At 35.3% G+C, this 14670-nt stretch overlaps 1 non-coding gene across 1 annotated transcript; it reads right to left on the reverse strand.

Moving 5' to 3' along the window:
• Positions 1 to 606: 606 nt before the first annotated feature.
• LOC121212860 (small nucleolar RNA R71) lies at positions 607 to 712 on the reverse strand. The gene has a single exon (XR_005908232.1). It is a non-coding gene; the product is annotated as a small nucleolar RNA R71 (small nucleolar RNA).
• Positions 713 to 14670: the final 13958 nt, after the last annotated feature.

Raw genomic sequence — 14670 nt, forward strand, 5'->3', positions numbered from 1 at the left:
ATTTATTTTCTTCTAACAGGTTTTTCTAGTTTATGACCAGAAGAAACCCGTCAGGACCACTACTTTTTGACGGTGAAATCGACCACACAGTTCGCAAAAACCAAAGAGAAATAAGGCGAAGCCTAAGATACACAGAGGACGAGCAAGAGGACGATACTTCAACCACAACTAAGGAGATGGCTGAAAACCAAGAAAATCTGCTACCTCCTGCGATTGCTGCTGATCCAGTAAATCAGAATCCTGCTCCACGCACTATGTATGATTATGCTAAACCTAATTTAACAGGAACTGAGTCAAGTATAGTTAGAGCTGCTATTACTGGAAATAATTTTGAACTGAAACCTAACACAATTCAAATGATACAATAGTTTGTTTAGTTTGATGGTTTGCAGGACGAGGATCCCAACCATCACTTGGAAAATTTCTTAGAGTTTTGCAACACTTTTAAAATCAATGGCATTTGAGATGATGCCATTCGCCTTCGGTTATTCCCTTTTTCATTGAGAAATAAGGCTAAACAGTGGTTGAACTCGTTACCACGAGGGTCAATCACTACTTGGGAACAAATGACCGAAAAGTTTTTATTAAAATATTTTTCGAACAACCAAATTACGTAATGATATCTCCTATTTTGTGCAGATGGATTTAGAAACACTCTACGATGCATGGGAGAGATACAGGACCTTTTGCGATGATGCCCTCACCATGGGTTACCACTCTGGCTACAGGTCCAAATGTTTCACAATGGCCTGAACCCTTTGACTCAGCAAATGATTGACGCAGCTGCTGGTGGAACTATCAATAATAAGACACCTGAGGCGGCTTATGAATTTATTGAGGAGATGTCGCTGGATAACTATCAGTGGCAAGTTATGAGGACAAAGTCGATGAAAGCAGCCGGTGTTTTCAACCTCGATGCGATTACTATTCTATCTAACCAAGTAGAACTCTTAAATAAAAAGATTGACGGTTTGTGTGGTTCTACTCTAGTACATCTGGTGATGAGGTGCAATACGAATGGAGGAGGAGCATGCACAGAATATCAACCCTTCAACCTTAGCATCGAGGAGGAACAAGTCCAATATATGGGTAACAATAACTCTAGACCCCAAAATAACCCGTATAGTAACACTTATAATGCAGGTTGAAGGAACCATCCCAATTTCTCATGGGGCAGTCAAGGAAATCAAAGGCCACAACATCCTCTAGGTTTTCAACAACCACCTTACCAGTAGGAAAAGAAGCCGAACCTTGAGGAGATGTTAACAAAATTCATCTCGGTGTCAAAAACTCTTTTCCAGAATACCGAGACAGCCCTTAAGAATCAACAAGCATCGATCCAAGGGCTCGAAACTCAGATAGGTCAGCTCGCTAAATTAATATCTGAACGACCACAAGATAGCCTACTGAGTAATATTGAGCACAACCTAAACGAGCACGTGAAAGAAGTTACACTAAGGAGTGGGAAAGTGTTAGCTGAATCTGAGAAGAAGCCACCACAAGAAGCTGACAGAAAGGAGGTCGAACCCAAAAATAATGACAATCTAATGCCAAAAGAATATAAACCACCAATCCCATACCCAGCAAAGTTAAAGAAAGACCGCATAGATGCACAATTCAATAAATTTCTTGAACTTTTTAAACAACTGCATATTAACTTACCTTTTGTTGAAACTATATCACAGATGCCTACATATGAAAAATTTTTAAAAGAGCTTCTAACAAACAAAAGGAAGTTTGAAGACTTATCTACGATGAAACCTAATGAAGAGTGCTCAGCCATACTCTAGAATAAATTGCCAACCAAACTGAAAGATTCAGGAAGTTTTACTATTCCCTGCTTAATTGGTAGTTTGAATGTTGATAAAGCACTAGCTGATTTAGGCGCCAGCATTAATTTGATGCCATATAAAATGTTGAAACAACTTGGTCTTGGGATACCTAAACCCACTAGGATAAGTATTCAATTAGCTGATAGATCTGTTAAAATCCTAAGGGAATTATAGAGGACGTACTTGTAAAAGTAGATAAATTTATATTCCCTGTTGATTTCGTTGTGCTTGACATGGATAAAGATGTTGAGGTGCCTTTAATCTTAGGTCGGCCATTTTTTTCCATTGCTAGGGCTGTAATTGATGTGGGTGATGGTAAATTGGTACTTAGAGTAGGTGACGAAGAGATTATTTTTAAATTTTATGATGCCATGTGATTTTCTAGAGAACAAGATGACTCATGTTATTTTATCGACTCTATTGACCATGCTACTCAAGATTTTTTTCAGGAAATTGTACAGAAGACACGATGGAATTGTGTCTGGCCTAAAGAGAGGGGATGGATGATGATTCTAAAATAGGAACCGAACTAAACTCCAATGAAACCTCCCCAAAACTAGCAGAATATGAGGGAATTAAGGTAAAAGATGAACTTAAGTAAAACCCTCTATTGACGAACCTCCCAAACTAGAACTTAAACAATTTCCGAATCACTTGGAATATGCATTCCTTGGAAATAATTCCATATTACCGGTAATTATTGCATCCAACTTGCAACCTGAGGAGAAAGAAGAATTACTCCAAGTATTAAGAGAGCATAAAAGGGCCATAGCTTGGAAAATTTCTGACATTAAAGGGATCAGCCCTTCTTTTTGCACCCACAAAATTTTAGTGGAAGATGAATATAAACCATACGTGCAAGCCCAAAGACGACTGACCCCCAACATGAAGGAAGTTGTTAAAGTTGAGGTAATTAAACTCCTAGATGCTGGAATTATTTATCCTATTTCTGACAGTTCTTGGGTAAGTCCAGTGCAGGTTGTTCCTAAGAAAGGAGGCATGACTGTTGTGGCTAATGAGAAGAATGAATTAATCCGAACAAGGACAGTCACAGGTTGGAGAGTGTGCATTGATTATAGGAAGCTAAATGATGCCACGAGAAAAGACCACTTTCTCCTTCCATTCATTGACCAAATGTCGGAAAGATTGTCAGGACACATGTACTACTACTTTTTAGACGAACTCTCTGGCTATTTCCAAATCCCAATAGCTCCTGAAGATCGAGAAAAGACGACATTTACATGTCCATACGGTACGTTTGCTTATCGTAGAATACCTTTTGGATTATGTAATGCTCCTACTACTTTTCAGCGCTGCATGATGGCCATTTTTTACGAACTCGTAGAAGACGTCATGGAGGTATTTATGGATGATTTTTCAATTTTCGGTAACTCTTTCCATCTTTGCCTCGAAAATTTAAAACAAGTGTTAATTATATGTGAGGAAACAAACCTTGTGCTTAACTGGGAAAAATGTCACTTTATGGTTTAAGAAGGTATTATGTTAGGACATAAAATTTCTAGTAGAGGGATTGAGGTTCATAAATCTAAAATTGAAACCATTGAAAAACTACCTCCCCCTAATTCGATTAAGGTTATTAGAAGCTTCTTAGGACATGCTGGGTTTTATAGAAGATTTATTAAAGACTTTTCTAAAATAGCTAAGCCTTTGACTAAATTACTAGAAAAAGACGTGCCGTTTAATTTTGATCAGGAGTGTTTAGAAGCCTTTAATACTTTAAAGTATAAACTGACTAAAGCTCCAATTATAATTGCACCTGATTGGAATTCACCTTTTGAACTAATGTGCGATGCGAGTGATTTTGCAGTAGGTGCAGTTTTGGGACAACGAAGAGATAAACATTTTCATCCTATCTATTATGCTAGCAAGACTTTGACAGCTGCACAAGAAAACAACACCACCACAGAGAAAGAGCTGCTAGCTATGGTTTTTGTATACGATAAATGTAGGCCATATTTAATATTGTCTAAAGTTGTCGTTTATACTGACCATTCTGCTCTTCGCCACCTTTTGATGAAAACTGATGCAAAACCTCGGCTGTTTCGATGGATCTTATTACTACAGGAATTTGGCTTGAAAATTAAGGATAAGAAAGGAGCTGAAAATCTTGTAGCTGACCATCTCTCCAGGCTTGAAAACTCAAGTACCAAAGAACCAGATGACATTGAAATAAATGATTCATTCCTTGAAGAACAATTTTTTGCTATATCTGTTTTTGAGGTACCTTGGTTTGTAGATATTACAAATTTTTTAGCCGTTAACATTATCCCAAAAGGGTTGACACATCAGCAAAAGAAGCAATTCTTCACTAATGTGAAAAACTACTTCTGGGAAGACCCTTTTCCTTTTCCGTAAATGTGCAAATCAAATCATAAGGAGATGCGTTACAAGGACAAAAGCATTGAAAATCTTGGAACATTGCCACTCAAGACCGACTGGAGGACATTACGGTGGAAATAAGACCGTACATAAAATCCTCGAATCAGGTTTTTATTGGCCCACTCTATTCAAAGACGCCAATAGGTATGTTACTTATTGTGACAAATGTCAAAGGACAGGTAATATATCCAAACGTGATGAAATCCCTCGGACATATATGCTCTCATGTGAAATATTTGATGTTTGGGGTATCGACTTCATGGGTCTATTCCCTAGTTCATTCGGGAATAAATACATCTTAGTAGTTGTTGATTATATGTCCAAATGGGTTGAAGCCCAAGCTTTACCTACTAATGATGCTAGAGTAGTAGTACGATTCCTTAAGCAACTTTTCTCTCAATTTGGTACACCTAGAGCAATTATCAGTGATAGGGGTACTCATTTTTGTAACGCCCAATTCAACAAGATCCTTAAGAAATACGGAATTCATCACAGAACAGCTACCCCTTATCACCCTCAAACTAGTGGCCAAGTCGAAGTAGTGAACCGAGAGCTTAAACAGTAGAATTAAACAGGAAGGATTGGGCGATGAAAGTAGATGATGCTTTATGGGCTTATAGAACTGCTTTAAGACTCTCATAGGAACATCACCTTATAGACTTGTTTATGGGAAAATTTGTCACCTACCATTTGAGTTAGAACACAAGGCATTCTGGGCTATAAAATTTCTAAATCTTGACCCTAAACTTGTAGATGAAAATAGGTTGATGCAGTTGAACGAGTTAGATGGGTGGCAAACCAATACATATGAAAATTCGCACCTATATAAGGAAGTGACGAAGCACTGCCACGACGCCCATTTGAAGCAATGAAGGCAATTTGAAGTTCGAGATCTTGTCCTGTTGTATAACTCGAGGCTCAAATTATCTCCTGGAAAGTTTAAATCAAGATGGTCAGGTCCTTTCATAGTTCAAACTGTGTTTCCATATGGCACAGTAGAGGTAAGTCATCCATCACAAGGCACTTTTAAGGTAAATGGACATCATTTCAAAATGTATAACGGTGAGAATTTTAAAGACGATAAAGAGGAGCTACAGCTCCACGAAGTTACCTAAATATACCCATAAGGTAGAGTCAAGCTTAGACTATAAACAAGCACTTCTCGGGAGGCACCCCGAGCACTAACGGTGTTAACTTCTTTAAATTTTAGTCTTTAACATTTAATTCACTAACTGAGTCACTGGACACAAGATTTCCCAAACCACACGGCCAGGCACACGTGCGTATTGTAGGCCATGCACATACCACGGGATGCAACACGGCCGTGCAATACGGGATCTGATAAAGTTACCACGGCCGTGCGACGTGGTCGTGGGCAATCCTTCCAAAGTAACACGAGAGATCGACAAGACCGTGCCCACCGACTGTGGTCGAGCCTGTCAAAATAACACGAGCGTGGGCCTGCATACACGGGCATGGCAGAAACGAATGGAGATCGACACTGTCGTGCAACATGGCTGTGTACACCAATGCGCCCAGTTTCGAAAACCATAAAACACACGGGCTAAAATGAGAGCAAACAGGCATGCCCCTCAGCCGTGTGCCCAATTTCTCTATAAACACCTATTATTTATTTTGTTTTTGTCTCTATATTTTGAAATTATTTTTTATTTCCTTTTAATACTATTTTATCTTGAGTTTTTACAATATTTATTTTCAGCTATTTCATTACGAGTAATTATGCTTCATTATATTGTCTAAAGAGTTCCTGATTTTATCACAGTTATAAAGAGCTCCAAAGCTCATCATCAAATAGGACCTAAAAACTCCAAGGGCAAAGGACTTATGGATTAATGAACCTCTACCACCACCGGAGTATCCTCCTCCACCCTAATCATTGCTTTGGCCGATTATTCTCCATAGCTCCAATTCAAGGAGTTCATTCATCATTCAGGAAGTTTCACTTCTCTCCCTATCTTATGATTATATATCTATATTTTTCAATATATCTATCTTTGTACATTGAAGGCAATGTACATCTTAAGTGTGGGGGGTCTTTAATATCATCATTAGAAATCCCTGAATTGTGTCTTATTCTCACGTGAATCACTCATATCACTATTAGAATGAATTTTAATTAATTTATGATTTTTATTGATATGTCTTGAATTAAAACATAGGCATTTATGCATTGATTGTTTAAACTTTAAGATATTAAGGAATCAAGCATGATAAGTTGATTTTTGAAGAATTAAAAACTTTTAGGTTGTTTCCCTAAGTTTAAGTATTATCTTGAGTTGAAATTCACAAGTTTGAACATCAAAAAGCCATAATTTTTGTGAGATCTTGAGCCTTTAGAGCATATTTTACTCCTTTCATGCTCACTTTTATTATGAGTGCGTCAGTATTGAATTGTTATTCTAGAACTTGCTTGAGTATGCATGTCAAGACCACACCATTTGATTTGATATGTCAAGATGATAAAGGCACTTAGGTTTATCCCACTCATTCCATAAAAGCCCATCTTCATAATTAACCCTTAGTGAACCCCTTTAAGCCTAACAAGCCATTAATTGATTTACCCTCAATATTAACCCATAACCCATTATTGTTGAAATCCCCTAATTTGATCCCTATTTTTGTCAAGATTTGATTTGAACTAATTGCTTAGATATGTTTTTCTCTTCTATGTATTTGACTTGTTCTTAAAAAAAAGTGTGTACTTCAATACATATTAGTTGTAATTTGTCGTTTTTGAGCTTGAGTGTCAATTCCATATTCTAAGAAGAAGCCCACTTATATTCAACTGATGACTAGTCATTTTTCTAGCTAGGTAATTTTTCAATTTAATCTCGATTCTAACCTTTTCTTTCAGCTTGTGACCACACCCCCTAACCAAAGCCACGTTACAACCCTCTAAAAAGACCTTTTTGATTGATGTATCAGCTCAATGTATAGTGGTGGAGATTTGATTTTCAAGCAAGCCTATGGTAATAACTTTTCATATTGACTAATGAGTGCTTTTATTGATGTCCTTAAACACCTTAACTGATTTGAGTGAATCTTTAGTGAGGATGTTAAACTCTGCGATATTTTAATCCAAGGTAATCACTTAGATAAGGGGAGACACCTATGTTTCCATGATAAAATGCTCAACTTGGAATGTTTGAAACTTTGATGTACTTTTAGTTGAATTTTCAATGTATGAATACTTATGGATTATTTTGAGATATTATTGATAGGGATTATAAATTGAGAAGAATTTTTTATTATTGTGAGTTGAGGATTTTGCTTGAGGACAAACAAATGCTTAACTGTGGGGGTATTTGATAAACCGTAAATTATACATGTTTTAATCCTATGCTTAGCACATTTATGGATGATTTCTCCTTAGATTTGGTGAATTCGATGCTCCTAATCCTCTAACTTCATGTTTTATACTTAGGTGAGCATAGGAGAGTAAAAAGAGTGAGAAGCGAACCAAAAACGGAGAAAATGGACCCACGTGGGAAATCAACACGGCCTAGACTTTCTCACACGGGCGTGTCCCTTTGGCATGATCGAAGCACGACTTGCATCTAACACCCCTTACCCGTATCCAAGGCCGGAATAGGGTACGAGGCATTACCAGACTTAACCATACACATAAACAAAAACTAGGCCATAAAATTTCATTTAATTTAAAACATGTCGAACACATGCATAGACTCATATTTAAAGACATATAACGTTGCATAAATGAGCACTTACACATCCATAATCATGCAATAACATGTCATTCACTTTAAACATATTTGCTTACCATCCTGTATATAATATACATTCTTACACTAACTAGAACTAGACATGCTAAATCTTATTCTGATTTTATACCATCATAATGTAGTTACCAATTTGTCCATTAAACATCCATATTCAAGGCAACATTACTCATTTCCATTTAATTCATGATCCACTGGCCTGCATTTAACTTACCTGATGTATTACCAATCATGCATAACAAACAAAGCTAACTATATCATCACATCGAAACATAGGATATGGAATGATTAATTAAACTTACAAACCATAATGGATAAGGACCACATCTCAAGATCATATACGATAACTCAATATAGACCGATACGTATAGTCAAAGTCATAATAATAATACATATCACAAACTAACTTCCTATACACGCCACTCACTTGATATTTCTAATACTTGAATTAATTCTCCCAAAAATGATAGGTTAATAGTGTGATTTTGCCTCCGACAATCTCTAACCCCAACCCGACCTGCCAAAACTAAAGAAGTAGAGAGGAGGGGTAATATTTCCATATGAAGTTAATAAGCAATTACCAACATGTTGTTTTTAAGGTAAAACATCATAATTGTACAATTTACTCTTGTTTAGGTTAAGCTATTTTATCGAGTTACATCTACTAATTATTTATATCTGGAGCTACGAGACTCCAAATTAAGTTTTGTTAATTTTACTTGAAACTAGACTCATATACCTTTCTCTCATAAACTTTACAGAATTTTTGGTTTAGCCAATTAGTATAGTTTATTCATTAAAGTTTCCACTATTTTGTTATCCAATAGTTCTAACCTCTCTTCACTCAAAATTATTTTTCTCATTGTACTGAATTCAGATAATGCTCTCATCTATCTTTCTAGAGAATAGACTCACTAACGATTTTAATAATATAAATTACAACCCATAATTATTTTTATACAATTTTTAATGATTTTCTCAAATCGGAACAGGGGATCACGAAGTCCTTCAGACTTTGTCTCACAACAATTTAAATATCTCGTAATATAAATTCCGATTGCATATACCGTTTCTTCTATGTGAAACTAGACTCATTGGGATTTAACCTCATATTTTATTCAGCCCCTAATTCAATTTCCACAATTCATGGTGAATTTCCAAATTTGCACCACTGCAGTAACCCAAAACTGCCAAGGCTAAATTTACTCATTCATTACTATTATTCACCAAATCCATACAATATCATTTCATTCATAATGGTAAGAACACATAATTAGGCTTCATAAGCATAAATCCATAATCTCAATGTCATCAAGTATCAAGGACTTATTCCAAATCATGTCATTTTCATAATATTCACCAAATACTATATAAATCATAGATCATCACATGTCAAGGCATCACACATAAGTTTAGTGTACATATCTGTACAACTTGTAACATAACTAAAAAACATACTCACCAATGGCTTATGTCATTGGGATCATCAACGAATACTTCGCTAAATTCTCGTTGAACACTCGGAATATAATTGGATACACAGAATGCATGCACATAAGTGTCATACCCACAGCTAGACAAACTCAATAGCCTGCGAAAATTATGTATCCAAGCTACCATGTAACCCACCTATAAGCAAACTGGGACTCAACTCAACGAGCTCGGGCGTTCGCATCCATAAGTGAACCCGTGCTCAACTCAACGAGTTCGGATGCCTAGTTACATCTCACGAACTCGGACTTAACTCAACGAGCTCAGGTGTGCGAACCCTTAAGTGAACTCAGACTCAAATCAATGAGTTTGGATGCCTAGTTACATCTCACGAACTCGGACTCAATTCAACGAGTTCAGAACTTAAATATCCTAGTGACATGTCACTTGTATCCTAATCTATTCCCAAGGTTCAAATGAGATTTTCCTCGATCACACATCTTTGTCATCTTCCACGGAATGTCGGATCTGATACTTGGTAGCATTTCGTATTTATCAAATAGCTCACGTAATTTGCATATTACTAAATAATAATCCACAAAGCATAATATTTCATGATAATCATCATCATATCATATATATAACATTAAATTACTTAAAATGACAATTATGTTACTACTTTTACACATGAACTTACATCTCATTTAATATAGAGGCATTAACATTAAATTACACATTGCATTATTAAAAATAATATCAACTTACCTCGTATGCGAAAATGGCCATTTTTACCATTTTGTCCACAACCTGATATTTTCCGATTTTGGCCCGAATTTTGATTTTTCCTTGCTCTATCATTTCAAATATAGCCTAATTAGGATTCAAATTATTCAAATTAACCCAAAATCATATATTGGAAAAATTATAATTTTGCCCCTAAACTTTGTCAAAATTACATTTTTGCCCCTAGGTTTGTAAATTAAACTTCATCCTATTTCCTTATGTTTTATGACATGCTGATCATTTTTCCCTTCTATAGCAACATCAAATTCGCACTCTAACATGTACTTATGAACATTAGATATTTTTACCGATTATGTCATTTTACTCGTTTTCACGTAAAATCGCTTAGTAAAAGTTGTTTAACACAATTTCAAGCTTTATATTCTACAATAGAACATTAAAATAAACACATTTCACCTATGGGTATTTTTCCAAATATAAACCCTAGGTTAAATTATTGCTAGAATAAGCTTAACCAAGTTACTGGGATTTCAAAAATGTAAAGAACTTTAAAAACGGGGCTAGGGAGCACTTACAATCGAGCTTGGGAGTTTCAACAAACCTTAACCATGGCTGTTGCTGGTAGAAACAGTTGAATGAAGAAGATGATAGCTAATTTGTTTGCCAAATTATTAGTTTACCAAAATACCCCTAACTTAAAAATATTTTATTACACCCATTTCATGTCTATTTTTGTTCAGCAATTAACCAATGGTATAATTACCATTTAAGGACCCTCAATTTAAAATTTCATAACAATTGGACACTCTAGTATGTAGAACTCAACTTTTGTACTTTTTACGATTTAATCCTTTTGACTAAATTAAGTGCCCGAACGTCAAAATTTTTGAATGAAATTTTCACGAAATTATTCCATGAAATCATTGACCAAAAAAATATAATAAAAAATAAAATTTTCATCATCGAATTTGTGGTCCCGAAACCACTATTCCGACTAGGCCCAAAATCAGGGTGTTACAACTCCCCCTTTAGAGATTTTCTTCCCCGAAAATCTTACCGGAAAAGTAGCCTTCAATTAAATTCCTCAATCTCATACTCGATACCAAAGTACCTTTGCTTAGGCGGTGCCTCCAATACATATTTTTAAGTTCTTATATGATCTAACAGCTTACGGACACAACTCCAAATTGTTCTTAAATTTTCAAAGGCTTCTCAGTTTCCCATGATATCATGACATAAAACCCAGATCTCAATTTGGTTTATGGAGACTAGTATTCCAAGAAATCCAAAAATCAAAAGGACCAGCACTCTTCCGGAATAATCATACAGATTTTCATCATCGATAAATCACAATCCAATAACATCTAAATCAAATTACAGTACATGTCATTACTCTCTGAATGAATAGGCAAATTTTCACTGTGAGCTTCGTACAATTCTTTCTGTATAAGCCTCAGAATAATAATACCATGAATCAGATCCAATCTGAAATTCAACATCAGAAGTCGATCCTCACTGTACTCTTTTAGATTACTACTAACTATCACATTTTCCTCTTTCCGCTACAGAAATAATTCGGATATAGCCTCGAAAGTAATCCTTCTCATTCTCATCCTAATATCAATACTGGCAGAGATAATTCTGATAGATCCTGATGCTCGACTTTAACCCGATCAACAACTCAAATTTTCTGTGACATCAGATGCTCCAAACTATCACATTACCTTACTTTCTTGAAACACATCACCATTCATACAACAGTGCATTACTGAAAATTAGGAAATCTTTACTCAATCCAGACTAGTCCAGTTTAGACGCGTTGGTTAGCAATATTCTCATCTGTCCAAACATTGCTAACATGTAATAAACTTTTTAGCTTTCGCAAGATGAAAACTTTATCATTCTTAGTATCAAAATTTTCTAAGAGATATACACTTCTCGTTCAGACTATTTGCCTTTTACCCGTAAAGAAATGAAATTCTATTATCAGACTTGGGAAAAATGATCCTGACATAATTGTCATATGAAATCTTTCAAATAAATAATTCACGTAAATTAAACACTCGAGCCGATCTAAACACCGTTGAATGACATTTCAAGTAATCCTTTCTTCTAGTTACTAAATAATTCATCATGCAGTCCTTTACTATTCATTCCTTACGCTAATCAAAACCATCTCAATTGCATTAGCTCAAGTAACCAAAATATTTCAATTAAAGTCATTAATTATAATTGACTTACTTGAGAGAAGTAATCCACCATATCGATTGAAACTCGCGCTTTTATCACTTATGCCTTTACTGTTGTCAAATCTTTACACGAAAGTTTGAGAAATTCCAATACTAAAATCACCACATTACCAATATCAAATTGGAATTATAGTCATGCTTGTCATGATTATCATGAGCTGTAGAACGCACTTCGAACATAAGTCATAATTGACAAATTATGGAATAAAGATAACAAGAAAACCGAATAAAGAAATCCAAGATACGATACTATGCCGAAAAATTGAAAACCAAACTCATAAGAAAATATGGAAGATCTCGAAAATTCCTCAGAGAAAAGAAGTCCAGAAGAAAACATCATTTAATCCCACTGGAATCAAATATAATAAGAACAATGTATCTTCCCATACATATATATCAAATAGAGCATCAAGTAGAAGAAACAGTATCATAATATCATACACATCCTCTCATCAATTCTTATCAGAAAATGTAATAAATGCCTAAGGAAATACATCAATACAAATTATAAATCAGTCAGACTACCAATGCTTCTATCTAACACCAGGATTAGAAAACATTCACATATAACAAGAATTTCTTCAAAAGATCAGCAGCCATAGAAATTTTTTTGAGAATGGATAAATACATAGAACATCTCAGAAGAAACTGTTAAATCTGTTCAGCCGTAACTGTCACACTCAGATATTACACATTTCAAATACCATTTCCCACAACTTGTTCTGCCATAACAAATTTCATGTTAGACCTTTCACTAAAGAAGACCAGTTTTGAGTAAATTTTGATTTACACTTTTCTCGATCTTGAGCCTTTAGAGCATATTTTACTCCTTTCATGCTCACTTTTATTATGAGTGCGTCAGTATTGAATTGTTATTCTAGAACTTGCTTGAGTATGCATGTCAAGACCACACCATTTGATTTGATATGTCAAGATGATAAAGGCACTTAGGTTTATCCCACTCATTCCATAAAAGCCCATCTTCATAATTAACCCTTAGTGAACCCCTTTAAGCCTAACAAGCCATTAATTGATTTACCCTCAATATTAACCCATAACCCATTATTGTTGAAATCCCCTAATTTGATCCCTATTTTGTCAAGATTTGATTTGAACTAATTGCTTAGATATGTTTTTCTCTTCTATGTATTTGACTTGTTCTTAAAAAAAGTGTGTACTTCAATACATATTAGTTGTAATTTGTCGTTTTTGAGCTTGAGTGTCAATTCCATATTCTAAGAAGAAGCCCACTTATATTCAACTGATGACTAGTCATTTTTCTAGCTAGGTAATTTTTCAATTTAATCTCGATTCTAACCTTTTCTTTCAGCTTGTGACCACACCCCCTAACCAAAGCCACGTTACAACCCTCTAAAAAGACCTTTTTGATTGATGTATCAGCTCAATGTATAGTGGTGGAGATTTGATTTTCAAGCAAGCCTATGGTAATAACTTTTCATATTGACTAATGAGTGCTTTTATTGATGTCCTTAAACACCTTAACTGATTTGAGTGAATCTTTAGTGAGGATGTTAAACTCTGCGATATTTTAATCCAAGGTAATCACTTAGATAAGGGGAGACACCTATGTTTCCATGATAAAATGCTCAACTTGGAATGTTTGAAACTTTGATGTACTTTTAGTTGAATTTTCAATGTATGAATACTTATGGATTATTTTGAGATATTATTGATAGGGATTATAAATTGAGAAGAATTTTTATTATTGTGAGTTGAGGATTTTGCTTGAGGACAAACAAATGCTTAACTGTGGGGGTATTTGATAAACCGTAAATTATACATGTTTTAATCCTATGCTTAGCACATTTATGGATGATTTCTCCTTAGATTTGGTGAATTCGATGCTCCTAATCCTCTAACTTCATGTTTTATACTTAGGTGAGCATAGGAGAGTAAAAAGAGTGAGAAGCGAACCAAAAACGGAGAAAATGGACCCACGTGGGAAATCAACACGGCCTAGACTTTCTCACACGGGCGTGTCCCTTTGGCATGATCGAAGCACGACTTGCATCTAACACCCCTTACCCGTATCCAAGGCCGGAATAGGGTACGAGGCATTACCAGACTTAACCATACACATAAACAAAAACTAGGCCATAAAATTTCATTTAATTTAAAACATGTCGAACACATGCATAGACTCATATTTAAAGACATATAACGTTGCATAAATGAGCACTTACACATCCATAATCATGCAATAACATGTCATTCACTTTAAACATATTTGCT

The sequence above is a fragment of the Gossypium hirsutum genome, chromosome A13 (assembly GCF_007990345.1).
Source record: "Gossypium hirsutum isolate 1008001.06 chromosome A13, Gossypium_hirsutum_v2.1, whole genome shotgun sequence".
Taxonomy (NCBI): Eukaryota; Viridiplantae; Streptophyta; class Magnoliopsida; order Malvales; family Malvaceae; genus Gossypium; species Gossypium hirsutum.